Consider the following 27,457-nt stretch of genomic DNA (forward strand, 5'->3'; position numbering starts at 1 on the left):
AGCATCCTGTAGAAGGAATGACTAACAGAAGGCAAAGGAGAAATGTCGTCTAAGCATATTTTTTAAGAAAAACTAAACTCTAAAGTGGTTTTCTGTTGTGACAGGACCACAACTCAAACTTGCCATGGCTACTGTTAAGAAAGTTGGCCAACTAGCATTCTTTTTTTAAAAATTATTTTATTTTTGTACACATATATAATTTGTACTTAAATAATTACACATATATACAGCAGATTACCTATGGCAAGAAGAACCGTGTCACAATCAGGAATTAGTGTTTTGGCTATTTCCAACTATCATTCTTTTTTTTTTTTTTTTTTTTTTAAGATTTATTTATTATTTATACAGTATTCTGCCCACACAAGAAAGCACCAGATCTCATTACAAGTGGTTGTAAGCCACTATATGGTTGCTGGGAATTGAACTCAGGACCTTTGGAAGAACAGAGGTGCTCTTAACCTCTGAGCCATCTCTCCAGCTCCTAACTAACATTCTTATATACACTGATACCGACAGTTTCCCTTTAAATTCCTTCCTTCTTTCCTTTTGAGACAGTTATCCTGGAACTCACGCTGTAGACCAGGCTGGCCTTGAACTCACAGAGTTTCAGGCGTCTGCTTCCCTAGTACTAGGGTTAAAGGCATGAGCTGCCACCACGTGGCTGGCCCTTTCTTTCTTTCTTTTTTTTTAACAACTTTATATATCTTAGTTGGATCATTCAGACTTATAAATTTAATTTATTTTTAGTCAGATTTCCAATTAAACACCTTAGTAATATGCTTAGCCCCCCTCTCCTGGGTGGCACCACCCACAGTGTGCTAGGTCTTCCTACATCAGTCACTAACTGAGAACATGCCCCATCTGGGCTTGGTGACCCAGGCCTGTAATCCCAGCACTCAGGGAGGCAGAGGCAGGTGAATCTCTGAGTTCGGAGGCCAGCCTGGCCTACAAAGCAAGTCCAGGACAGCCAAGGCTACACAGAGAAACCTTGTGTAGAAAAACCAACCAACCAACCAACCAACCAACCAACCAACCAACCAACCAACCAACCAAATTCCCCATAGACAAGCCTACATGCTAATCAGCCAATCTGATGTGGGTAATTCCTCAATGGAGAGTTCCTCTTCCCTGGTGACTAGTTTGTGTTAAGTTGCCATCACTAACCAAGCACACAAGGATTCTAGCTGTAGAGTTGTCACTTCATAGAAAGGCATAGAAATCAAGAAACTCGAGGAAAAATGAGTCACTTTCAAGGTTTGCACTGCAAAGGAGGTCTCGACCATTATTTTGAATTCTGTTTGTTTGTTTGTTTGTTTGTTTGTTTTTTGAGACAGGGTTTCTCTGTGTTAACAGTCCTGGCTGTTTGGAAATTCCAGACCAGGCTTGCTTCAAACTTACAGAGATCCGCCTGTCTCTGCCTCGTGAGTGCTGGGATTAAAGGTGTGCACCACCACCCCTGGTGCTGAATTTTTAAGGTATATCAATTCTAAGTTTACTGTCTTTAAAGTGGATCATAAAGAACAGCAAGACACCACTTGATAAGCACCACTAATTATGCAGTAACTTTTTCAAGTTCTACAATAGCATCTTCTTATGTATTGAAATTATACGGCAATCTAATTATAGCTTGTTGTCGAGATGGCCAATGGCTGTTAATTGAATACTGACTAAAGCTGCATATGACTTTTGCATATGCAAATTTCCTTTTGTTCCCATCACAGAAGATCCAACCACGCCTTGGTGTTCTGGAGTCATATTTTAAAAATAAGCTTAAAGAGCTGATTTGAGGGATTTAATTGAACCACTAACATCCAGGTTTTCCTGGTGTCTGGAATATGCCCATGGGTCCAGACAATACGGTGGGGGACCTGAGTTGACAAATTATAAAAGCACATGATAGCACAGGAACAAGCCAGCTTCCCTGTGTGGCCTGGATTATTGGGTTCATCATAGTCCCCTCTAGAGAAAGCCAAGAGAAATGTCACATCTTTAATTTATATATAGGCAAACAATCTTGGGGTTTCCTTTTATTTTAAAAAAAAGTTATAAATAACTCTTCAGAGAAAATCAGCTCCTCAGGAGGCTTTGCTGGTGAGAAATCCGAAACAAACCTGCTTTTCTGGAAGATGACTCAGTGTGAAAACCCCATGCAGTCTTTATCTCTGGCAGCCTCAACAAAATTTCCTTTAAAACATATTTGTTTTTACATGTCTCCTATGAACTGCTACTTATTTAGATACCTGTATTTAGATGGAATGGAAATCCACTTAGCTGTGAAAAGGGGCTAATTCTTAGGGCGGACATGGGACATTTAAGAAGGCAGCAGACCTCACGAAATCCATAAGGCAGCCACTCAGAGGAGGGCTCCCTACCAGAGCGTATCTGAATGGCTTTCGCAGCTTTTACTCCCCTCCCCCCCACCATTTTGTAGTTTTCAACACCTAAATACCCTGGATATTTGATTCTGTAGGTCCAGTTATAGCCCGAGCACTTTTAAGAGTGTGCACGTACCCTTTCACTGCACTGGGGGCTGCCACGTTGACGCCACCCTGCCATTTGCATAGATTCAAGCTTTCTCTTGGCTTAGCCTCCCATTCTCCCATCCTTTCTCTACCTCAGCTTCTGCTTTATCTTGATTTCCCGGTGTTTGAGTCCTTGCTGACAGCCATTTCCTATAGTGTCCAGTGTATGTCTCTATGTCTGAGTTCAAATGCCCGAGAAAAGCGCTGGTCAATGGGCAAAGTGTTGCTATTAGATGGTAAAGATAGTTTCTAATGTTTCTGCTATACAGTGTGTGGCTATAATTAACTGTATCATATTAAGTACTTGAAAATAATGAGAAGAGAGGATTTTAAAAAATGTTTTCACCACAAAGAAATGAGAAGTGGCTGAAGTACTAATCGTCTTGATTTAATAATTACACAATGCATGTATTAAAATATCACAGTGTACCCTATAAATGTGCACTATTATCATCTGCTAATTAAAGCTAAACTAAAACAGATGCTCAATAGATGTTCAGGAGGCTCAGTTTGACCATAACTGACAACTTTTTGTGCCAAGCCACCTTGCGGGTCAGGGCCAGCCAAAGATTGATGGGGCCAGCTGGCTAACCCTGTTCTAATTAGTCATGGCTGTAGATGTGGTGAGGCTAGGCAGATAGTGCAGAATGGTGGTGAGCATAGGCGTCCAATTCAGAGTGTAGCTAGACTTACTAGAGGTCTAGAGTTTCCGCACAGGGTCTCAGTGCCGAGATGGTTAAAAGGCTTGTCGATTTGGCAGGCAGAGCGACTGCATTCTAACAGGCCTTTCCTTATAGTTTCTTTGTGATTTATGACAGTAACTTCTAATGGAGAGGACATGGTCACTCATTTTAAACAACAACAAAAATTATTGCTCCCAAGGTTCTGATAAATTTTATGTATGTATGACTAAGAAACTATACTATAGATAGAATATAAAAATTCAACACCTAGCTTCAGCAGAGGTTTCAAATGAATTTACATCTTAGTCACAAAGACAGAAGTTCTATTTTAAAGACAAGAGTGTGTTATGTAGAAAAGGCATGTTTTTCTTCAGTGTATAGAAAAATGCTGGATCCACACAGTTTCCTGGATCCCTTAAAGTGTCCCTTCACTGCACTGTGGCTTCTCATGGCTGCTTAGCCTACAAGTTAGGAACAGTTTTGTGGTGTAATAGCACATTCCTGGATTAGAGAAGCCACATTTGGGACTGAGGGGTTTGTTCAGTAACTACTTCTTGGAGCTGTTCTAGCTAACATTTCTTCTTTTTTAACCTGGGCAGGTGTCCTGGCTAATTTTGTGTCCTATTGACAGAAGCTAGAGTTATCTGAAAGGAGGCAACCTTAATTGAGAACGTGCCTCCATAATATCTAGCTGTAAGGCATCTTCTTAGTAACTGCCGGTGGGAGGGCCCAGCCCACTGTGGGTGGTGCCATCCCTGGTCTGGTTGTCTTGGGTTCTATAGGAAAGCAGGCTGAGCAACCCTTGAGGAGCAAGCCAGTAAGCAGATGCCCTCCATCATGTCTTCTGCATCAGCTCGTGCCTCTAGGTTCCTGCTCTGTGTGAGTTCCTATCCTGACTTCCTTTGATGATGAACAGTGATATGAAAGTGTAAGCCAAGCCAGCACTTGGGAGGCAGGGGCAGGTAGATTGCTGTGAGTTCGAGGCCAGCTTGGTCTACAAAGCCAGTCCAGGACAGTCAAGAGTACACAGAGAAACCCTGGCTCAAAACAAAACAAAACAAAACAAAACACCAACCAACCAAACAAAACAAAAACAACACCCCCCCCCCAAAAAAAAGCCGGGTGTTGTAGCTCATGCCTCTAATCCCAGCACTCGGGAGGCAGAGGCAGGTGGATCTCTGTGAATTTGAGGCCAGCCTGGTCTACAAAGCAAGTCCAGGACAGCCAAGGCTACACAGAGAAACCCTGTCTCAAAAAAACCAAAACAAAATAAAAAAACAAAAAAAGAAAGAGTAAGCCAAACAAACAAACAAAAAAACTCCAACCCAAACAAAAACAGAAATCCCCTTTCCTCCCTTACTTGCTTTTTGGTCATGGTGTTTCACTGCAATAGAAACCCTAGCCAAGACAGTAAGCTTAAACTACTTTAAAAGAAAAGACTAGAACCATCTAGTGTTTTTTGAGGCTAATTCATAAATAGCTATGGAGTAGCTATGAGGCACATGGAATGGAATGTGGAAAGGCTTTGAGCTGGGTTTGGTAGAGATCATGTCCTTGAACTCCTGGCTTTCTCCCTTTCTCCCCTTTCTTTTGTTCCTCATTTGTTTGCTTTTTATTTTTGTTTTTGTTTTGAGACAGGGTTTCATTTTCACTCCATACCTCAGCCTTGCCTTACACATGCAGTGATCCTCCTGTTGTATCCTCCTAAGTGCTGGGCTCACAGGCCTGCTCCACCACCAGGTTCTATTTCTTCTTTTTAGCTTCTGCAATGTCAGCTTCATTTATTTCTGAGTCTGGTTTTCTTCTTGGTCAAAAAAAAAAAAAAAGCTGCCAACACCATTTAGGGTAATCTGATTCCTTGCATAAAAATGGAGGAGGGGTGGGGGAGGGTTTGGGGAGGGTGGGGGGTAGTGGGGGGGGGAGAAGAAGAGGGAGAGCAGCCCAGCTGGCCAGGAGTCTCTTAAGGATCCGCCCCATTTTCATCTCCTTGGTTTTGGCTTTGCAGACGTGCACTGTCCCACCCACTTTTTTGTGTGGTGCTGGGGATCTGAACCCCGGTCCTCATGTTTGTGTGGCATGCACTTTTCCAACTCAGCTGCCTCTCCAACCCCTTGAGTTTTAATATAATCAGATGACAGGTAAGTTTTCCTCGTGAAGACCTCAAATACCAAAATTGTAGTTTTGTCCCTCGCACCCCTATACTTCCCTGAAGCCCTTCACTTTCTCCTGGAAAGAGCTCAGTCATTATCGACTTTATCTCATGAGTGCTGAGATTCTGGAAGCAATTACGGAAGTGACTGAGGCACTGTTCCAGCCAGTAGACTTTCCCCTTCTGTGTTCAGCCCTGGCCATCACACTTGTCTGATATGCTTGGGGCTCTCTGGTAAGGAACTACTTCCTCTCCAGGTTCTCAGACAACTAGCGTTGTCTGTATAGCGCAGAGGAAGAGTCCTTGTCTACTTCGTTATCAGCTCAGCAGACAGATGACTAACCAACCCCCCTCGTTTCCTTCACACACCCTATTGCTCTCTTAAAGGAATGGCCCAGCTGAGCCTCTCTCCCGCCAGGTAGTCAGAGCTTGATGAACTCCTGCTGGTGTCTTATGCACAGGTGCTCAGGGCATGCTTTCTCAGGGGTTGCTTCTCTGCTATAGACTCTCCAGTCTCTACAAGGTGATTCAGATTGCCTCTTTCATACTCTTTGCCCTTGGGAATTTGTGATTTTTATTTACTGCACTGGAGAATGAGCTCAAGAATATTTTAAAAGTTGATGGCAGCTGGGCAGCGGTGGTGGTGCACGCCTCTAATCTCAGTACTGAGGAAGCAGAGGCAGTCAGATCGCTGTGAGTTCGAGGCCAGCCTGGTCAACAAAGTTAATCCAGGACAGCCAAGGCTACACAGAGAAACCCTGTCTCAGAAAAAATTTTTTAAAAGTTGATGGCTTTACCACTTTGACTGGGAAACCTCCCTTTGTCTTATGTGTGTGTGTGTGTGTGTGTGTGTGTGTGTGTGTGTATGTGTGTGTGTGTGTACATACACACATATATAGTCTTTATCATATATATATATATGATAATTTTTGCTGTACTTGTTGTTTCCCTAAGACTCTCAAATTGTGAATGCTGGAAATCTGGAACTCACTTTAAGCTCTACTGTGCCATCCCGTATGGTGGAGGTAACTGTTAATTATCTCCCCATATGTGATAAACTTGTGGTCTTCTCAAAGTCAGGTTTACTTAACTTGTGTTGTATCTCGGCAGCCTCCAGGCAGAGATGAGGATCAGGGAAGGGGTAGTACACCAGGAAGAAAAAGCCCAGAAGGATCTGTGTCCTGAGGAATATAGGACTCGGGCCCTTGCTAAACACAATCTAGGCTCGTAATTTATTTCACTTGAGTTCTGAAGAAACTAAAGTGTAAGAAGCCAAGGAGAAATCACAGCTTACCAGCCAGAAGTGATAAATCTTACAAAATAAAAATAACACAACAACACAGAAAACAATGTGGGGGTTGATTACAGATTTATTGGTACAACTTTATCTAATTGCTAGGCAATTTAGGAACAATTATGTGCCATCTTAAATAGGTATCAAATTAACTTTGTGAAGTGCACTATTTGATTAGAATAGTAAACAGTCTGTACATGTATTCAATATTTGTCTGTTGATGTTCTAATCAGATGAAAAAAGCTTACTAATTGCTGGATACAAGAGGAGAAAAGAACATCCATAAAGCATCCATGATAAAGGTAAGGTGCTTTGGATCTCAGCTCAGTGACAAATCTGTAGTGACTACAATAACACCAACACACTAATAGGTGCTTAATAACTAACTGTTGGCTAGATGGATATATGGATGGATAGATAGATAGATGATAGATAGATAGATAGATGGTAGATGAATAGGTTGATAAATAGGGAGATGGAAATAAAGGTGGATTCATGGGTAAGTGGGTGGGGTGAATGAATAGGTAGGCGAAGATTTTAATAGAGCTTTGTTGCTCCTATTAACACTAAAATCTCATGTACCTTGATTAATTACAACTTTAAAATAATAGAGGACATAGGCTAGTAATTGCATTTATCTGCTTGGGGAATGAGTTATAGGATTTGTAAAACATCAATATTTTGGCAGCTTTTATCATAAAGTGTTTAGATGACAAATGATTGCTTATGTATTGAGAGGCAACATACAATTTCTGTATTTTATGAAATAAATAGTTTCAAGTGTGGACTTTGAGGTTATGTCTTATATTGAGGGACCAAAACAAGCCTTTGCAAGGTTGTTCTGGAAGTAGAAAATTATGGATGAAGCCACTGTGAGCTAGTCTCAGGTGTCACAGGGGATCAGAGTCCCCGCTCTCCCCCACCCTATAGGAACTGTGTTACAGGAGGGACAACAACAACTGTCTCCCGAGGGCTCTACCGCGGCACAGGCCTGCCTGAGGCGGTTCGCTATTGAGAAGAATGTTCCCGTGTACGTAGAGAGTACGAGCAATGAAGGTAAACTTTGGAGAGGGAGTGGAGAGATGGGTAGTGACAGAGAACTAGAAAGCACAACACAGGATGGGAGTGGAGAGTCGGTGGAGGCTGAGAGAGCAGTGAAGGAGGAAGAAGGCCGCACATGGCCCTACGTAGCGATTTGTCTGACTGTTCTAGACCTATATGATATGATGGTTTTCAAAAAGGGGTCCATGCGCTTTGGCGCTTCAAAACTGAGACTACCACTACCATAATTTTGGAGCCAAATTTGAAGCAAGCTTTATTAATATGCCTACCAGGATGATGGACGCTGACCAGGTTCATACCCAGGATTCCCAGAGAGTGGCTGCAAATTATGTCAGTCTGGTGTTTATAATGGCAAAAACCCAACATGGTTACCTACTTCCTGCCTTTGTCCAACTGGGGGCAAGCGTACACCCTGATGTACTTCCTACCTAAGTGCCTCCCACATACATGTGATCAAGCACGTCTCCCGCAGTTGTGGAAACCAACCTTGTTTACAAGGTTGCTGCCTTACAGGAACAACAGCCCCCAGCATTCCAGGAAATGACCTGTCCTTGCCTACGTAGGGTTTATAGGTTAGAGGCATGCTGCCCCCTCCCCCAAGTATAGAAATGTGCTATTTTATTACGAAGAGTTAAAAAAAAAATGAAAATATCTTTAAAAGGAAGCTAAGCTAACAACCTCCACCTGCAGAATTGGGGAAAGACTGGGAATAAGATTTTCTAATTGCTTGAGACTAGTGGGAAGGTATAAACAGGACCAATCTAAAAATGGCTGATAGTACTTAAGCCTGAATTAAGGGGTCCCGGAAGACCCAGTCACCCCGTCTAGAAAGCTTAATGAAGGTGTCTTAACAGAGCTCCTAAGCAGACACTTGACAGTTCAGGATCTTGTCTTCCTTCTGGTTGTTTTCTTTCCACGTAGACCCTACATTGTTCAAGACTAAAACCCGGGGCAGATGGACCAAACGACATCATAGATGGAATAGCCACCTCCTCCCAGCATTGGCTTAGGCAAGTTGAAACTCTTGATGAACTGCACACATTTGACATGCCCTCTGATGGTCAGATTGAAGCAACCTAACCGGTCCCCAGACAGAGATTCTGCGCCACACTGTAAGACCACCACACTAAGCCGGCCATGGTGGCGCACGCCTTTAATCCCAGCACTTGGGAGGCAGAGGCAGGCAGATCGCTGTGAGTTTGAGGCCAGCCTGGTCTACAAAGCAAGTGCAGGATAGCCAAGGCTACACAGAGAAACCCTGGCTCAAAAAAACAAAACAAAACAAAACAAAACAAAAAAGCCACTGCACTAGGCTGGAATAATTCCATTACTTTGGACATGGCTGGTGTGAAAATGGCTTCATAAGACCCATCATCAATACCATCTCCGAGGGGGTAGTTAACAGCATATGACTTGCTTTTGCCAGCCCCGATATCCCATAGGTCTCCGGTTCCTGGGAAATACTCTCCGTATTTATGAAAAGACACAATCATGACCCGGTCTGAGGTGTAGAAGGCCTCTTCCACGCTGTCATCCGTGGAGCTTTAAGAGTTCCAGGATGACCAGGACGTATCATTAGCGATGTCAATCTGCAGCTTATTAAGTCTCATTGCACTTGCCACAGAGCCAGCAGTAGACAACTGACAAAACTCAAACACCGGTGTGGAATCTCTGCATCTGCTTGCCGTACTCAGGCGTTGTCTGGGCGGTGCGCACTTCGTTGCATGAACTTGCAGAAGCCAGAGGAGGATATTGGACAGCCCACTTTACTGCTCTCCACCCCGTTCCTTGGCACAGGATTTCTCACTGAGCCTGCAGCCTTTAAATTTTAATTAATTAATTAATTTATTTATTGCTAGACTGACAGCTGGCAAGTTTCAGAGATCCACCTATCTCTGCCCCCACAGCATTGACGCTGCAGATGGGTAAATCCACCCAAGCTTTTCACGTTTGGTGTTGGATATTCGAATGCAGTTCTTCATCCCTATGCAGCAAACTTTTATTCATTGAAGTCAGATATTTCTTTGGTGATTTCCACTTACAAAGGGCTAAGAGGGGCTCTACTACTCAGAAAGCTGAGGGTTGCCAGACTTATTTTTATAAGCAAAATTCAACAGTTACCGTTGATGAAAAATCTAGTTCATCTGACATATGAGGTTGGTTTTGGCATAACACTTGTACATGGTACAACTAGCATTACATAGCGCAGGGTGATGGTTGAATTCCCACACATATTTTTTTTTTTAGTTTTGTATTTTAATTTTATTCGCTTTATACTCCTATCTCAGCTCCCTCCCTCTTCTCTCTTTCCTCCCTACCCTTCTCCTCAGAAAAGGGGAGCACTGTCCCACCACCAACCCACCCCAGTACACCAAGTCTCATCAGTACAAAGCATATCTTCTCCCACTGAGGCCAGACAAGGCACCCTAGCTAGGGGACAGCGATCCACAAGCAGGCAACAGAGTCCATGTCAGAGTCAGGCCCCGTTCTAATTGCTAGAGGACCCTCATGAGGACCAAGCTGCCCATCAGCTACATACACGTAGGGGCCCTAAGTCCAGTCAATGCATGCAGTTTGGTTGGTGGTTCAGTCTCTGTGAGCCCCCCCATGGTCCTCAGTTAGTTGACTCTGTTGGTCTTTTCGTGGCGTTCTGGTCCTCTCCGGGTCCCTCTAGCCTTCCCCCAGCTCTTCCACAATACTTTCCAAGTTCTACCTAATATTTGACTGTGGGTCTCTGCATCTGTTTCAATCAGTGGCTGGGTGGAGCCTTTCAGAGGACAGTTATGCCAGTCACCTCTTTGCAAGCATAGCAGGGTATCATTAACAGTGTCAGGGGTTGCTCTCTCCCATGGGCTGGGTCTGAAGTCAGGCCATTCATTGTTTGTCCCTTCCCTCAATCTCTGCTCCATCTTTATCCCTGCATACCTTGTCGGCAGGGTAAATTTTGGGTCAGTCGAAGTGGGTGGGTTGGTATTCTTGTCTCTCCACTGAAAGTTTGGCCTGGCAGCCGAGTGTGGTGGCGCATGCCTTTAATCCCAGCACTCAGGAGGCAGAGGCAGGTGGATCACTGTGAGTTCAAGGCTAGCTTGGTCTACAAAAGCGAGTCCAGGATAGCCAGGACTGTAACACAGAGAAACCCTGTCTCAAAAAACCTAAAAAACAAAAACCAAACAACAGTAACAAAAAAAATCAACAACAACAACAACAAAACTCCCAAAAACAAAAGTCTGGCCTGGCTATAGGAGGTCTCTAATCTTCAGCTACAGTCATCCCCATATGCTCCCACTAGCCTACTCTGTCTTGGGTCTCCAGCTTGTCCCAGAGATGCCCCCTCATCAGTTTCCCTTCTCTTTCCCAGCCCTCTCACCTCCCGCTCTGACTTTCCTCCAACCTGATCCCCACCCTTGCTCTCTTTCCCACCTCCTGTCCCGCCCATTTCTCTTTCATCATCCACTTCCTAGGTCTATTTTATTTCCCCTTCAGAGGGCAATCTAAGCTTCCTCCCTTGGGCCCTGCTTGTTACTTACCTTCTTTAGGTCTGTGGATTGTAGTGTGGTTACCCTGTACTTTATGGCTAATATCTACTTATAAGTGAGTACGTACTCTGTGTGTCTCTCTGGGTCTGCCTTACATCACTCAGGATGATCTTTTCTAGTTCTATCATTTGCCTGCACATTGCATAATTTCCTCTGTTGTTGTTGTTTTTGTTTTTTGAGACAGGGTTTCTCTGTGTAGCCCTGGCTGTCCTAGAACTTTCTTTGTAGACCAAGCTGGCTTCACACTCACAGAGATCCTCCTGCCTCTGCCTCTCTAGTGCTGGGATTAAAAGCATGTGCCACCATACCCAGCATGATTTCCTTGTTTTTAAGAGCTGAGTAGTATTCCATTGTGTAAATGTACCACTGTTTCTTCATCCATTCTTCGGCTTTTCTGGCCTTGTGGTATCGGGGAACATCTTTGAGGTATATGCTCAGGAATGGTATAGCTGGGTCTCGAGGCAGAGCTATTCCTAATTTTCTGAGAAAGCAACAAATTGATTTCCAAAGTGGTTGTGCAAGTTTGCACTTCCACCAACAATATAGGAATATTCCTTTTTCCACATTCTTGTCAGCAAGTGCATCACTTGAGTTTTAGATCTTAGCTCTTATGATATGTGTAAGGTGGAATCTCAGAGTTGTTTTGATTTGCATTTCCCTGATGACTAACAATGTTGAGCATTTCTTTCTTTCTTTTTTTTTAAAGATTTATTTATTTATTTTTATTATGTATACAGTATTCTACCTACATGAACAACATTAGGCCAGAAGAGAGCATCAGATCACATTATAAATGATTGTGAGTCACCATGTGGTTGTTGGGAATTGAACTCAGGACCTCTGGAAGAGTAAGCAGTGCTATTAACCTCTGAGCCATCTCTCCAGCCCTGTTGAGCATTTTTTTAAAAAGTGCTTTTTAGCCATTAGAGAGTCCTCTGATGAAAATTATTGGTTTTTCTCTGTATCCTCTTTTTAAATTGAACTAGTTGGTTTGTTGGTGTTTAATTTCTTGAGGTCTTTATATATTTTGGATATTAGCTCTCTGTCAGATGTAGGGTCAGTTAAGTTTTTTTTCCCAATCTACTGGCTGCCATTTGGTTCTATTGACAGTGTCCTTTGCCTTACGGATGCTTTTCAGTTTCATGAGGTCCCAATTATTAATTGTTAATCTTAGAGCCTGAGCGGTTAGTATTCTGTTCAGGAAGTTGTCTCCTTTGCCAATGCATTCAAGCCTCTTCCTCATTTTCTTTTCTATTCTTTCTATAGATTTAGTGTGTCTGGTTTTAGGTTGAAGTCTTTGATGCACTGGACTTGAGTTTTGTGCAGGGTGATAAATATGGATCTATCTGCATTTTCCTACATGTAGACATCCAGTTAGACCAGCACCATTCGTTGCCTCAGTTTTGGTTTTCTTTATTGTGGTCTATTTCCATTTTCCAGCTCATAAACAATTTTATTCATTTCCTTCTCTTATTTAAGTGTATTTTCCTGTGTTTGTTTGAGGAGTTTATTCATTTCCTCTTTAAAGGTCTCTTCATTTTCATAAGATTAGATTTAAGGTCATTGCTTACTCTCCAGGGCTTGCTGTGGTAGGACAGATGGGCTCTGGTGAGGCCATATTGCACTGGGGTTTGTCGCATGTGGATTTGTTTGTTTGTTTGTTTTTTGTTTTGCTGGCCTTTAGCCATCTGGTTATCCCTGGTGCTGGTAGTTCCTGGTTGCAGTAGGCCTCTGGGATTGCAGGTAGAACTGGTAAACCCTGATGGCTCCAGACCTCTGGTGATCCCTGATGGTTGACTGCCTCTGGTAGTCCCTGGTGCCTGCTTGTCTCTGGGATTTCAGGCAGAGCTGAGGCCTGGGAAATGACGCATGGAGGGCACTGGACAGACCTCACAGCTGCTGGGTTTGCTGGGAGGAACCCAGCAAACAAGAGATTCCCACACATATTTTTAAGGAATTCTTTGAACAGTATATCGTCAGTGTCTTCATGAACGATCTGCGACTTTAAGTTGCTGTGATTCCAGTTATCTAATAATTGTATATTCAGCTTCATTAGTCAAAGTTTGTTGACTGTATAATTAGAATATTTGCAAGTAGTGATATCTGACACTCATTTGTAGCAGTGGCATTTATGATCTGTAGTTTGATCAAATTAGACTTTGAAATACAAACCATTCAGTCTTTTGCTACAGAATTATGCAGAAGGCTATAGTGTTTAGCCAGGCCAGGTGGTATACACCTATTAGCTGCAGCACTCTGAAGGTTGCAACAAGGTGCATTTATTGCTAGTCCTGGGCAAGCCTAGGTTAGACGGGTCTGAGCCTGAATGTCTAAGGCTCGCAATTATTTCTGAATAAGGTTGGATGCTTTGAGTGTGAATGTTACTCTTTGTGTGCTTTGTTTTGTTTTAATTAAGACTCATAGAAGAGGGAGGAGAGAAGGAAAGAGTAGAAAAAGATCCCCCTCTACCAGACAACTCCCTACCCTGTTTTTCTAGGTTAGATATTAAATTCTACACCAGCCTGGACGAAAGTTTCAAAACAAAACAAAACAAAACTCTCAATCAACTAACCATCTAACCAAACACTGAAACTAAGAAGCTATACTTTATCTCTTAGTTCTTTCTCCTACTGGGAAATCAAACCTGTCAATACTTTGTGTGTGTGTGTGTGTGTGTTGTGTGTGTGTGTAGGAGGCTTCTACATATTTAAGTGATCAATAGTCTAAAAATTTTGAGTTGTAATATTTAAAAAATAGCTTGTTAAAACCAAAGGGCAACCATTTCCTGTATTTGAGTGACATTAAGAAAAATATTCTAAAGAGCCAAAATTCACTTGGATCATTAGGTCATGGCAAGAATATCAACTTCTGTTCTAGAATCAAATAGTTGAAAGCAGAAGTATTGTGAAATGGCAAGGTCTGGTGCATGTGCTGACAGACCCTGGGCTGTGGTGGTGGTGGTGGTGGGGGTGGTGGTGGGGGTGGTGGTGGTGGTATGTGCTAGGATGAGGTCACAAACAATGATCAGATAATCCAAGGGCTTGTGAAGTTAAACATTTCTATCACTCCAGGTTTCTCAGAGGTTGTCAAGGTATCTGAATTGGATGGAAAATCCAAGCTGACCCAATCTATACAGTTCAGAGAGGTTGACACTGAGGGATATTAAACATTAATCTAGATTCTTAGAACTTTTTGTTTGTTTATTTTTAGAGACAGGGTTTCTCTGTGTACCCTTGGTTGTCCTGGATTCTGGACCAGGATGGCCTCAAACTCACAGAGATCTGACTGCCTCTACCTCCCTGAGTAGATTGTAGGTGTGAGCCACTGTGCCAGCCTGATCCCTAGATCTTGAACGAGAGAGAAAGCATACATGGCCTAAGATTATTTATAATCCAGGTCTCACTGCACCCCACTGTGTTAGCATGTTTTTGGGGGCTCCCCCAATCCAAAATCTGAAAGGGATACATTAGAAGAACTAGAAAGTGGTCTAGGATGAAGGTCCAAGGCTGGGAGATATTTCTGAATGGGGTTATATGCTTTGAGTATGTTATTTATTTATTTATTTTTGTTATTTACTTTGTTCTGTTTTAATTAAGACATAAAGACTCATGGAAGAAGGAGGAGAAAAGGAAAGACTACAAAAAGATTGCTTCCCCCCACCTCCCCCTCCCCAAACTTCCTTTCCTGTTTTTCTAGATTTGGTCATAGTCCAATACGATTCAAATTATACATTTTGGGCTAGATTTTGATTGCTACTATAATAAGACAGATTGTGAAAGACACAAAGAGAGAAGAGATGTTAATGGGTCCTTTCTTCGTTTTGTTTGTCTTTTTTGGTTGTGATCCTAGCTTTTAAAGGCTGAACTATCTCTATAGCTCTTGTTTTTCTTTTTTCTTTTTGTTGTTGTTGTTTAAAATTTTTTTGTGTGTTGTTTTGGTTTTTTGTTTGTTTATTTTTTGAGACAAAGTTTCTCTGTGTAGCCTCAGCTGTCCTGGATTCATTCTGTAGACCAGGCTGGCTTCGAACTCACAACAATCCACCTACCTCTGCCTCCCCTGGGATTCCATGCATGAGCCACCATGCCCAGTTTCTTCCTTTTGTTTTTCAAGTTAAATATCAAATAGTCAAGCATTAGTCACATGGATTTCCACCTTCTGCCTAATGTGGATGAAACTGTCAGGTTTGTGCCCTAGGGGAGGTGCAGCTCATTAAAAAGGGAGTGAACACAGTAGCTTTCCCACCTCCAGCTGAGACAGGACGATTATGATCTCTGTTATTGTCTCCCCTGGAGCAGAGATCAGTGGCCCACGTGACATTGCATCTGTATTTTTAAAACTTTGAGGTTAAAAACAACAACTGGAGATATTTTTCCCTGTTGTTTATAGAGTCACAAATGCCAAAAGAACAAGTATTTCTTTAAAGAAGTATTAAGCATGATATTATTTATTCAGTTGCACCCTTTCATCGGTGCAGTCTTGTTCCAGAGAGAGTATGACAAAATCTTGGCACACTTCTTTCACTAGCATGGCCACAGCCCATCTGGGAGGAAAAACTCAGTGGGCCACACTGCCAGATACCTCAGGAAGCAGTCAGGTTCTCTAGGGCTCCAGTGTTTTTTCCTGGGGGGTCTAAGCTCTCTCCCCACACATGAGCCTATACAAAGCCAGGAAGAGTCAATTTACTTTAGGAAGATAAAACAGATGTGTATGAGACAGTCTCTCTGCTGCCTTTATCAGACCTTTGTCTTCCATTCAGAGCACAGGAACCACCCAAGGGAAAATGCAGATTCTGGAGTGAGCCACAAAGCACGGCAGATATCATAAACTTATGGGTGATATCTTTAGGACTGGCCCTAGACCATGCCTTGACCAGGTACGGGCTGTCTTCTCTTCCCATGACCTCATGCCAAACACAGCTGTTGTTGGAGACTGTTAAAGCATGCCACCATGTATTCTTGTCACAATCAAGAAAGCAGATACATGTAGTTGGTATATATTATAAAATTATATTTTATTATACCGAGGGCCATCACACAAGATTCCCACTCTGTTCCTAACTATAATTCTAAGCCTGTCTCCCCAAGGTTGCTCACCTGTGCAATATATCTTAGCCAAAGGTCAGGTTCTTCTCACAGCAGTCTGCTGTTCCAGGGTCATGATCCTGGGGGAGACTCTTCAGGCCCAGGGCAGATCAAGGTGGCATTTCTCCAGATGTGCAGAGCAGAACATTGCTCTTGGTCTCTTCTTTTATCCTGTCCAGTGGATGTTGTGATGCTGTAGTCATTTGTTTGGTTATCTTGAGTGAGTGATGTCACTGGGTTCTGGTTCTCAGGTGTAGCGTTGGGTGTAATGGGGGATGGGGTTCCTGAATAAGCTGTTTTTTACTCGTCTAAAAGGCTCATCACAGGTCTTTACCTCTTGTGAGATAACACTTTCCTGGCCATTATCTTTTGGAGAATGCTAAGGATTGAAGCTAGTGCCTGATATGCATTTTGTTGGCACTCTGCCCCTGAGCTATACCCCTAACCCCCGTAAGTTACTCTTCACTTAGGGTTTTTATTAAAGTGGTCTGTTTTTTTAAAAATGGAAATACATTTATTTTAAGTATTATTGATTTTTCTAAAGTGTACGTTTCGAACCCCATAGAATCTTCCATCCACATAAGCATGTGCACGTGCACATTTTGCATTGCAGCCCTCCACCCCTCACAGCTATCTGCAGAGCGAGATGCAAACTGTCTTTGCTGAGCCAGGGGTGGTGGAATGTGCATGTGATCCCAGCTCTCAGGAGGTCAAGCTAGGAGCTCGAGGATAGCCTGCGCAACACTGAAATACCTCATCTGGAAAATTTGTTGCCCCTGGACACAGAATGTTTCCTCATGCCCCTTAGCAGTGAATACCAACTCCCCCAAGTCACCACCATGCTGTTACCTATCACCCACATTCTAGTTTTGCTGCTTAAAATTCCTAAAATTGGAACCACGCATCTCATAGTCTTTTGTATCTGCTCGATTTGTTTATCCCAATGCCTGAAAGGTTCATCCACATTGTTGCACAGAAGAGCATCAGTAATCTACTACTTTTTTTTTTTCTGAGCCAGGGTTTCTCCGTGTAGCCTTCGCTGTCAAGGAATTGCTTTGTAGACCACACTAGCCTTAAACTCAGAGATCTGCCCTAGTGCTGGGATTAAAGGCGTGCGCCACCATGCCTGGCATAGAGATCTGCTCTTTTTAATCAGCATGTAGATTCTATTAACATTCTAAAATTTATTTATGCATTGTATAGCTGATCACAGTTTATGATATCCAAAATTTAATAGCTGTTACTAAAACTTGTGGTTGTGACTGCTATGTGGTGATTATTTACATAGAAGTACATTGCTGGACATATGTAGGTGTGTTTAGCTTTGGACATATGTAGGTGTGTTTAGCTTTGGAACTGTGTTTTTATAAAGCAACTTATATTATGGACCTTTAATATACTAGTTATTTTTCCTAATACATGTTAAAAATAAAAACATTAATCTTCACTATTGTATGACCTAAACATTTTCATATACTACTTCAGGAATAATTGGCATCTATAGAAAAGGCATCAGCTATGGAATGGGACTGATGCAATCGCTACTTTGCCATTCCTGAGTCTCGGATTAAGGAGCTGCAATTTTATGTTAACATTGCAATGAGTCTTACAAAGATAAAGGTTGAGGGTAAGAAACTGGATCCCAGAGTACACATTGTACAATTCCTTTGCTATTGGATTCTCAGGATTGTACATTTCCAAAACTGTAGTGAGTCTATGGGCGACACCGCCCTAAGCACACTCAGCCTCAGTACACTGGACTAACTAGACTCAGGAGAATCTCCTGGGATGCTGGAAATGTTTGTGTCTCATGTATTTATATGTATAAATTACAGTTATGTGCCACATCATGATGTCTCTCTCATGAAGGACTGCATGAGCAACCACAGTAGTGTCATAGTTTAGTTTGTATATCTATGATGTTCATACAAGGATGAAATCATGGTGATGACATGTTTCTTAGGCATCCTTCTTGCTGAGCAGCACACGACTGCACTTACATTCACATACATAAGCTCATGTATATTTACGTATACAATCTCAGCATAATATCCAGGAATAATTTTTTCAGGGTGTTGATTATGTTTCTTGACTCAGGTGCTGACTAAATAAATGTGCCTGCATTGTAAAACTTTATCATGCTATACATACGTGATAAACTGTGCATGTGTGCTTTTGAAAAAAAAATGGATATCTTAATAAATATAATGCCTGCTTCCAAGTTTATTGAAGTAGAAAAGGGGTTACTACTACAAGAATTTCTCTTCAGGAGACACAGTGTTGTAGCACTCTTCATAAGGTCCTGGGGACAAGTTCAAGTATAGTTCTGCCAAAGTTCATCCTGGAGATACAGTGAGGTTTGAGCTATCTTTGGAGGTTAGGGGTTACTGGCAGGAAAGTGGGTGACCCTCCCCGCCTTCCCAACAACTGAAAAGTCTTCACGCGGCATAGATGATGGCTTTCTATAGCTACACAGTCAGTTAAGCCTTTTTCGTTTATGTAAGCTAGCACTTCCACGTAGCCCCAGGATGCCACCTACAGTTAGGGTAGAGTTGCATACAAACATCCTCTGAAGGCGCGTTAACAGTCAACAGGCCCTCTCCTGATGGCCTCCTGATGGGTAGGCACAGCTGACCTGGTGAAGATGGTGTCTGTTTTCTCAGAGGACTGTGGTCTACAGCAGTTGTCAAAGCCTATTTTCCCGAGGTACCACCCACTGTAGACTTAGAACTTGCGGTAGGAAATTAGCTACTTTATGAAGACTTGGCTTTGTCTTGTTCACAGTTTATCAGAGGGAGCCTTCCAGTAAAGAACCAAAGCTTCAGAGTGGAACTAATGAATAGGTAGGAGAGACTACTGACTGGAAGACTCTCCAGACTTGTATATATCCTACCTATGTTTCTGTTGTACATGTGTGGTGTTTGCATACATGTATGCAAAGTATATGCACGACCAGAGGGCATTGGCATCCTTTTCTGTCTTTCTGTCCTGTTCCCTTGAGACAGTCTTTTACTGAACCTGGATAGGCTGGTGGCCAGAAAGCCCAGCAATATTTTCGTCTAACCCTATCCACAGCACCAGGGACGCAGGTGCAGACAGGGTTTGAATTCAAGCCTTCATGCTTGTATAGCAATTGCTCTTACCCATTGTCCTATCTCCTCCATTGTATCTTTTGTTTGTTTGTTTGTTTGAGACAGGGCTTCTCTGTGTAGCCTTGGCTCTCCTAGACTCATTTTGTAGACCAGGCTGGCCTCGAACTGACAGAGATCTGCCTGCCTCTGCCTCCCAAGTGCTGGGATTAAAGGCGTGCGCCACCACTCCTGGCTATCTTTCTTTCTTTCTTTTTTTTTTTTAAATACGGCAAAACCGCTGAATTCTAACAAGTCTTGAGGCAAAATTCTTTCCTCATTCCTTCCTCTTAAGACCTTCAATGATTAGATGAGACCTACACACACACACACTGTAAAAGGTAATCTTTTTTACTTAAAGCTCAGTAGGTGTGTTAGTCACATCAAAATGCCTTCATAGCTGCCTCAAAATGTTTGATGCTCTATAGCCTAATCAAGTTGATGCATAAATTAGACATCATCTTGTTTAAAGCTAGACTTATGCTTAGTTAAAATGACCCTGATTATATGTTCACTGAGAGCCTATTAATCTTTGAAAAGCATTTTCATTTTGCTTCAAGTGATGTGTTATCTTCGGGTTTAGTGTCACATGGGCCACAGACAGTGCTACTAAATCTTGGCTGAAGAATCTTAGTTATAAAGACGATCAGATATCTGTGTTTTATCAGCAGAGCCAGATAGATATATCTTTGGGAAGTATCCAAAATCTCATTAAACATATTCCAAAAAAAGACCTCTCTTATCAAAATACCAGATAAGGTGGTATGCTCCAATCAGCACGGGCTTGAACGTTGTTAGTGAATGTTAGTGAAGCTTGTGCTGTGTTTCCTCCAAATAACGTCCTAAATGGTGGGTGCCCATAACCCTCGATATTATCCAAATTTGTACATTTTAACCATTTCCTTAGACAATTTCATTTCCCAACTGCCTCTTCTACTTTCCTGTACCTCTCAAAATATTTGAAATGAGTGATCGGGTCTTTTTGTTACAGTTAAGTGGCAATGAATTTTTAAAAACTAACTAGAAGATGGACTCATGAATTACGTCTGACTTTACTGAAGTATTTCGTGTTGACCTATGTTTAAATTACAGCATTTAAAAACTGTTTTAAAATGGTGTTTAAAGCTGGGCGTCGTGGCACACGCCTTTAATCCCAGCACTCGGGAGGCAGAGGGAGGTGGATTGCTGTGAGTTTGAGGCCAGTCTGGTCTACAAAGGGAGTCTAAGATAGCCAAGGGCTACACAGAGAAACACTGTCTCAAAAAAACAAAAACAAAAACAAAAAAACAAAACAAAAACAAACCCCCTCAAAAAATAAATAAAATAAAAAGAATGTCAATGTTGCTATGTAAAAAGCAACAAGTTTCCTTTCAAAACACAGGAGTATGTTACTCCTTCCATGTGTGTTGTGGTGGGTGTCCCTGGGCACCTCTCTTTACCTCTTTCTCTCCCTCTGACTTTCTGCACTCTTTGTCCTCATCATCTGTAGTCTGCGTCAACTTCCCTCCCTCGTCAGTGTTGCCCAGCCTGGAGCTCTAACCCAGTAACTTCCTTGGGATCCACTCCTGTCTTCTTAGCTCAGGTTTGGGCTTTTTTCCCTACACCATGAGCTCTTCCCTGTTGTCTTCTGTCCAGCATAAGGTCATAGCCATGTTCAATGCCATCTTGGCCCCATCCATTCCCACCAAGATTCCCTTCTCCTTCTGAGGATCCCAACCTGTCAGCTTCCACCTTGCCTTGGAAGGTTCTCTGAAATGCTAACCCCTTCCCCCCCCCCCAAACATCTGCATTTAAAGGCACCCAAAGTGTCACTTCCTCAGTAAAATTCTGTGCTCTTCTTTCATTAACAATTGAGTTTTTCCCCTTAGCAGGCTCAGAGTTTCAGGCAGGACCCAATCCATAGGGTTTGAGTTGTGTCACCCAGGTAGATGCTAGCACAACCTACCAGAGTTCTAGGACCTTCTGCTACTCCCCACATCACCTCACATGCTTCTGTATACACTTCATTTTGTTTTTTATGGTTTCTGAAGCAATTCAAATTCTTAATTACGTCCTTAAATGAACATAAAAATTGAAGTGCAAGACCTTTAAAAAAAGATTTCTGGCCAGTGGGCAGTGGGTGGTGGTATATGTCTTTAATCCCAGCACTAGGGAGACAGAGGCATGTGGCTCTCTGTAAGTTTGAGGCCAGCCTGGCCTACAGAGGGAGTTCCAGCATAACCAGGGCTGCACAAACAAACCCTGTATTGAAAAACAAAAACAAACAGAAAAGATTTCTAGATTTTCTTAAAATTTAAACCAACCAGAGATCTGGTAATAAATACTAGGGCAGGATTATGCATGACAAACACAGAAAGGAAGAAAGTAATGGTAGTCCCTGGCACCTGTGTCCCAGTTCACAGGGGTGTCTTCCCTGTTGTGCCATCAGCACTGTCCTATAGGTGACATTGTCATTTCTGAAGTATCTCACAGTTGTCCTCTGGCCAAAGCTATGATCCATTGTCTGCCACCTGGGCTTTAAGGCCTTCCTTTCTGTCATCCTATAGCCATGAAGACGACTGTATGGTCCCTGCTCCAAAGGACTTAGGCTGACGAGTACACGAGTGGAGTCCCCCCAATGATTCTCATGGGTTTTGGAGGAGAATGGCCTCATTCCCCTGGGATCAGCTGCCACCTTTCCCTCTCTTCTCTGTCAGTCTCTTGCTTCCTTTCTTCCTCCTTCCTGTTTCTGCTTTTGCTTTGCTTTCCCTTGCTATGCCCTTTCTCTTCTCCCCTTTCTTCTTCATCCCTCCCCATTCTCCCCCTCCTTCCTGTCAGCCTGGCTTCAGGTCTGTCTCCCAGCAAGGAAGGCACAGAGAGCAGGTCTTCAGCTGATGGCGAAATGAAGCTAGGCTGGTCCAGTGTGGTCATGTCTGAAGATGGGGTGGGAGGAAGGGGAATGGAAGCCACTCCCCTTCCTTTTCTAGCCCTTCCATAGTCTTCCAGACCTCCTCTCTTCCCAGAGAGGGTAACCTGGGAGAACCACTTAGCATGAGGATAAGTCTCCCTTTTCTTCTTCTTGCTTCTTCCAGCTTCCTGGAGCAGCTCACTCTGCTTCTCCCTCCTATTGGTTTCCAGCTTCCTAGTAATCTAGTGGTTCTTGTTCCCAGGGTGGAATTGGGAGGGATTGAAAGCAGGGACTGTGCGGAGTGGAGACAGTATGCTGCAGATGGCTCTCTCTGGAAGGCAGGAGGATAAGAAAATTCCACCAGATGCTGAAGAGGAAGTCCTTTCTGACCCAGCCTTTCCAGATGCAGGTTCATACTATTTGTGCCGAGAGTGTGAAGGCAAATGCTTTCAGTTCCCTTGTGTGTCTGCTACCAGATTCTGGCACAGTGTACATTTTTGCAGGTACACCCTAAACAATTGACTAACATGCTAGTTAAAAATAAGAGCCTGGGCTGGAGAGATGGCTCAGTGGTTAAGAGCACCCACCTGTCTTCCAAAGGTCCTGAGATCAATTCCCAGCAACCACATGGTGGTTCACAACCATCTGTAATGTGACCTGATGCCCTCTTCTGGCCTACATGCAGGCAGAATACTGTATACATAATAATAAATAAATCTTAAAAATAAAATAAGAGCCCAATGAAATTAAGGAAGGCGTTCTCAAGATCAGTCTCCTTTAAAGTAGTACATCATGTCAAGTGTTTTAGAAATTAAAGAAAGAATCTTAAATATATATACTAGGGCTAGCAAGATGGCTTGCCTTTAAGATGGGCAGCCTGAGTTAGATCCCAGGACCCATATGGTGGATGGGAGGAACCTACTTCTGAAAGTTTTCATCTGACCTTCATGTGCGAGCTGTGTGATGTATACACAGACATACACACAGACACATATGCATGTAAAAAGCAAAAATTGGGAGAGGATGCAGCTCTGTGGCAGAACACTTACCTAACACACACAAGACACTGGATTTCTCCAGCACTAAAGAGAGGGAGGGGCTGAATACAACCAATAAAATAAAATAAAAAGAGGAAGCTACAGTTGGGATAGATCCCATCCAGCCCATAGCCACACACCCAAGTCATCCTGCTTTCCCCCGATGCCATCTCTGCCCACAGGTAAAACACCAAGTATATATTCTGTGTCCTTGTCAAAAAATGATTTTATGACGTTAAACCGAAAGGGTCTTAGACAAACCAGCTTCAACAAGTCAGCTTCCCTTGCAGGAAAAGTCTTAATGTGCAAGAGCCAATCATGAAAAAGGTCAAACCACTTCCTTGGTTTATAAACAACGTGGTAGTGATGTGTGCTGGGTTCTTACCGGTTTTTGTTTGAGGTCTTTTATTTTGCAGACTAGTGTGTGTGTGTGTGAGAGACGATTAAATTTGTACAATTTTAAATTGTGATGCGGTTTTATTTTTGGGGTCAACAAAGCTACAGAATCCACTCATAATTATACAACCATGAAACTACAGTTTGGGCTACCATTAATATATATGGTGTGATATAAACTGATCGTGAATTCTTCAGAGAGCATTTCCTCAGACTCATCACACAGAAGCTATTACCTGGGTTTTGCCAAGGCTGCGTCTCAAGCAGGCAGCTAAATTTGATTATCTGTAAAAACTCTCCCACGGTTGCTGCTTCAGGTAGCGTGAGAACTGCAGAGTTAAGGGGCTGTGGAGAGTGGCTGGGGCACCGAGAGAAGCTGGGATTTGCTACTGGTGTTTGCACAGCTGCGGTAGCCATGACGTCACAGGGGTAGAGGTGTCACAGGGAAAAGGTGTGTCTTTGTACCAGGAGACAGGGTCAGATTCTCCAAAGAGGGGACAGGAAGACAACGGAGACCCAGTTATACCAGAGATGCCAGGCTTGTAAGATGACCACCAATGGCAGCAAAAGTTGTGGAGTGGAGGAGCTGGAGCTGCCAAAGTCCTGGGAGCCCTCAAGATAATGAGTTTCAGATATTGGACAATGAAGAATATATATATAGTGATAAAGTTTGGTTTTACTTTAATTTGATTGTGACTGTACCAGGTCCTTTTCTATTGGAGTAAGAAAATATTTAACTTGTTTGTTTGTTTTCAGAGCCTACATTTCAGACTTTGGTTGCTAAAAACCTTCAGTATTTTAAAAGGTGAACATTCATGAATTCACAGCACCTATAGTTGCCTGAACAATACGGGCTTGATTTCAACATAGGCGACATTCTACCATGGTGAAGTTCTTCACATTTTTAAACGTATGTTTGGTTTTTTTTTTTTTTTTTTCATTTACTGGTGAATCAAGGATAAGTCATTGTATTTCATATTAAAACATAGGTTACATGTAAATTTTCACTTAGTTATCTTTTATAGATCTCATTTGTCCTATGAAGATACTGTAGTGGGTAAAAATTGTCAATAAGATAAATAGCCATTTTAACATGGAATTATTTTAATCTTGAAATAAATTTAGCAAAATCTTCCTAAAAAAAAAAAAAAGAAATTAAGTTTGGGCTATAATTAATATATATGATATAATATAAACTGATAAAATGAATTCATTCATAAAGTTCATGTGCTACATGATTTATGTATTATTTATTTATTTAGGTTTTTCAAGACAGGGATTCTCTGTATAGCCATGGGTATCCTGGACTCACTTTGTAGACCAGGCTGGCCTCGAACTCACAGAGGTCAGCCTGCCTCTGCCTGCCTGAGGGCTGGGTCTAGAGGTGTGTACCACCATGCCTACCTGAGTTGCTTGATTTATATCAAGAATAAAATGTAATGAAGAACTGGACTGGGTAGAGGTATGCCTTCCACTCTAAGGTGAGAACTGGACTTCCAGAGAGCAGATGTCAGATGCCAAGACTTTCTAAACATGCTGGCTACCTGTCAGGCAGGCCAGTGTGTATGGGGTTTGAGAACTGAGAAACTGAGCTCCTTAAAACAGTGCTCACATGATCCTTGGAATGCTTCAGGAACCCCAGAGTACACAAGTTTGAAAATCACTGCCTCTAAGAGCCAGTTGACCTGTTAGACCCTTAAAGGAACAAAAAGCAGTAACAATTATATTACATATTATACATATTTATATGTAATTATATTACATATAAAATGATCTTTCTATATCCAGGCAAATGTTACCATTTTCATCAATATTTTCTCAAAACTAAAATATTCGTTATTCTATTAAATCCACTGACTGCCTCTCCTTATTTGTTTCCTTGAAGCAGGAGAATCAGAACAGCCTGCAAGAGTTAGACTGGGTGTGACACAGTCACACAGCCACACCTAGGAGGCTAAAGTAGGAGAACAGTGAGCTACAGGTAACTCAGGCTACATAACAAGACCTCGTATCCACAAAACAAAACAAGTGAAGGAACAACAAAAGCAAGCTGGGCCAGGTGGTGTAGACCTGTTTATTGCAGGAAGACGTATGTCTTACATGTTTTATAATATTTTTTTAGAACACAATAAGCTTGTGAATTTTTTTCTTTTTTAAAAAAAATTGAAAATAGATTTTTTTCATGAAATATATTATAATCACATTTTCTCCTCCATCAACTCCTCCCAGATCCTTCCCACCCACTCAAATCCACACCCTTTCTTTCTTATTATGAAACATAGAGACAACAACAACAACTGAATAAGACAAAACAAACAAAAAAGAAAAAAAAAAAAAACGCCAAAGAAAAAGCTTAAAGACACAGACACACATGTTTGCATACATAGGAATCCCAGAAAAACACAAAATCAGAAAATATAATATATAAGCAAAAGACTTCCAAGGTTAACAACAACAACAGCCCAGACAAAGCATTAGGAGACAGAAAGCCTTCAAGAATATCACTGAGTTTGCTTTATGCTGGCCATCTACTGACAGGAAAGGGGCCTGTTCTTAAGTGTGGTTTGTTGTACCCAGTAAGACTTGTTGGAGAAAACGAATTCTTTTCTTTGCAAGGGATTGCTAATTAGAGATAACTTCTGGGCTAGGGATGGGGGGCTCGTGTCTACTTGCCCTCTCAGTTCTGGGAACCTATTTGGCTTAGACCTGTGGTAGTCCAAAGCCACAGGTGTAAAGTTTCCTGGTGGAAATTTTAGGGTCAGTTATGTATAAAATCATAAAGATACTTTGACTTCTTCCTTTCCTATTTGTGTCCTCTTGGTCTTCAGTTGTCTTGTTCTAGCTAAGACTTCAAGTACTGTATTGAATAGTTATGGAGAGAGTGTTTCTGATTTTCATGGACCTGGTTTGAATTTTTCTCCATTTAGTTTGATGTTGGCTATGAATTATTTTTATTATGTTGAGGTATGGCCCTTGTATCCTTAGTCTCTCCAGGACTTTTAGCAGAAAGAAGTATTAGATTTTGTCAAATGTTTTTTTCTACATCTAATGAGATGATCATTTGGTTTTTATCTTTGTATAGGAGTTCTTAAGCTGGGTGAATTTTGCCTCATTGAACTAAACAGTGGTTTGGTTAATGAGGAATGATTATTGTATAGAAAAAGAAGGGCTTTCTATAGGTCATAAGGTGAATGCTAGTTTAATAATCTGGTGCAAGAAATGCAGGCTGAGTAGCAGGTCTTGGTGGAAAGACAGTAAACTTAGGTGTTACTTTGAATGTTACTGAGTCATCCAGTCAAAGCTGAAGAAGCAAGGCTGTGTCTTAGGTTTCTAGCTTGTCTCAGAGATACTGCACCCTCCCCCCCAAATCCAGTCATCTCTCCCAGTAACCTCTCTCCCTCTCCATCCTCCCCCCACCTCATCCCTTCTGTTTCCTTTGCCACACCCTCCCCCACCTAGTCCCCTATGTCTAATCTATTTTCTCTTCTAAGTGAGATTTAAACATCCCCTTTGGGCCTTTTTGTACTTAGCTTATTTGAATCTCTGTTTTGGAGCATGTGGTTTGTAGCCTGATAACCATGGTAGTGTGGGTTTTTGGCTTTTCCATACGAAGTTAAGGATAGTTCTTTCAAGGTCTGTAAAGGATTGTGTTGGAATATTGGTGAGACTTGTGTTGAAACTA

The 27,457-nt window shown here is 42.2% G+C and overlaps 1 pseudogene; it reads right to left on the bottom strand.

Annotated features, from left to right (window-relative positions):
* Positions 1-8,649: 8,649 nt before the first annotated feature.
* Positions 8,650-24,192, bottom strand: LOC127205156 (histone deacetylase 1-like; annotated as a pseudogene).
* Positions 24,193-27,457: the final 3,265 nt, after the last annotated feature.

The sequence above is a fragment of the Acomys russatus genome, chromosome 21, assembly GCF_903995435.1.
Source record: "Acomys russatus chromosome 21, mAcoRus1.1, whole genome shotgun sequence".
Classification (NCBI taxonomy): domain Eukaryota; kingdom Metazoa; phylum Chordata; class Mammalia; order Rodentia; family Muridae; genus Acomys; species Acomys russatus.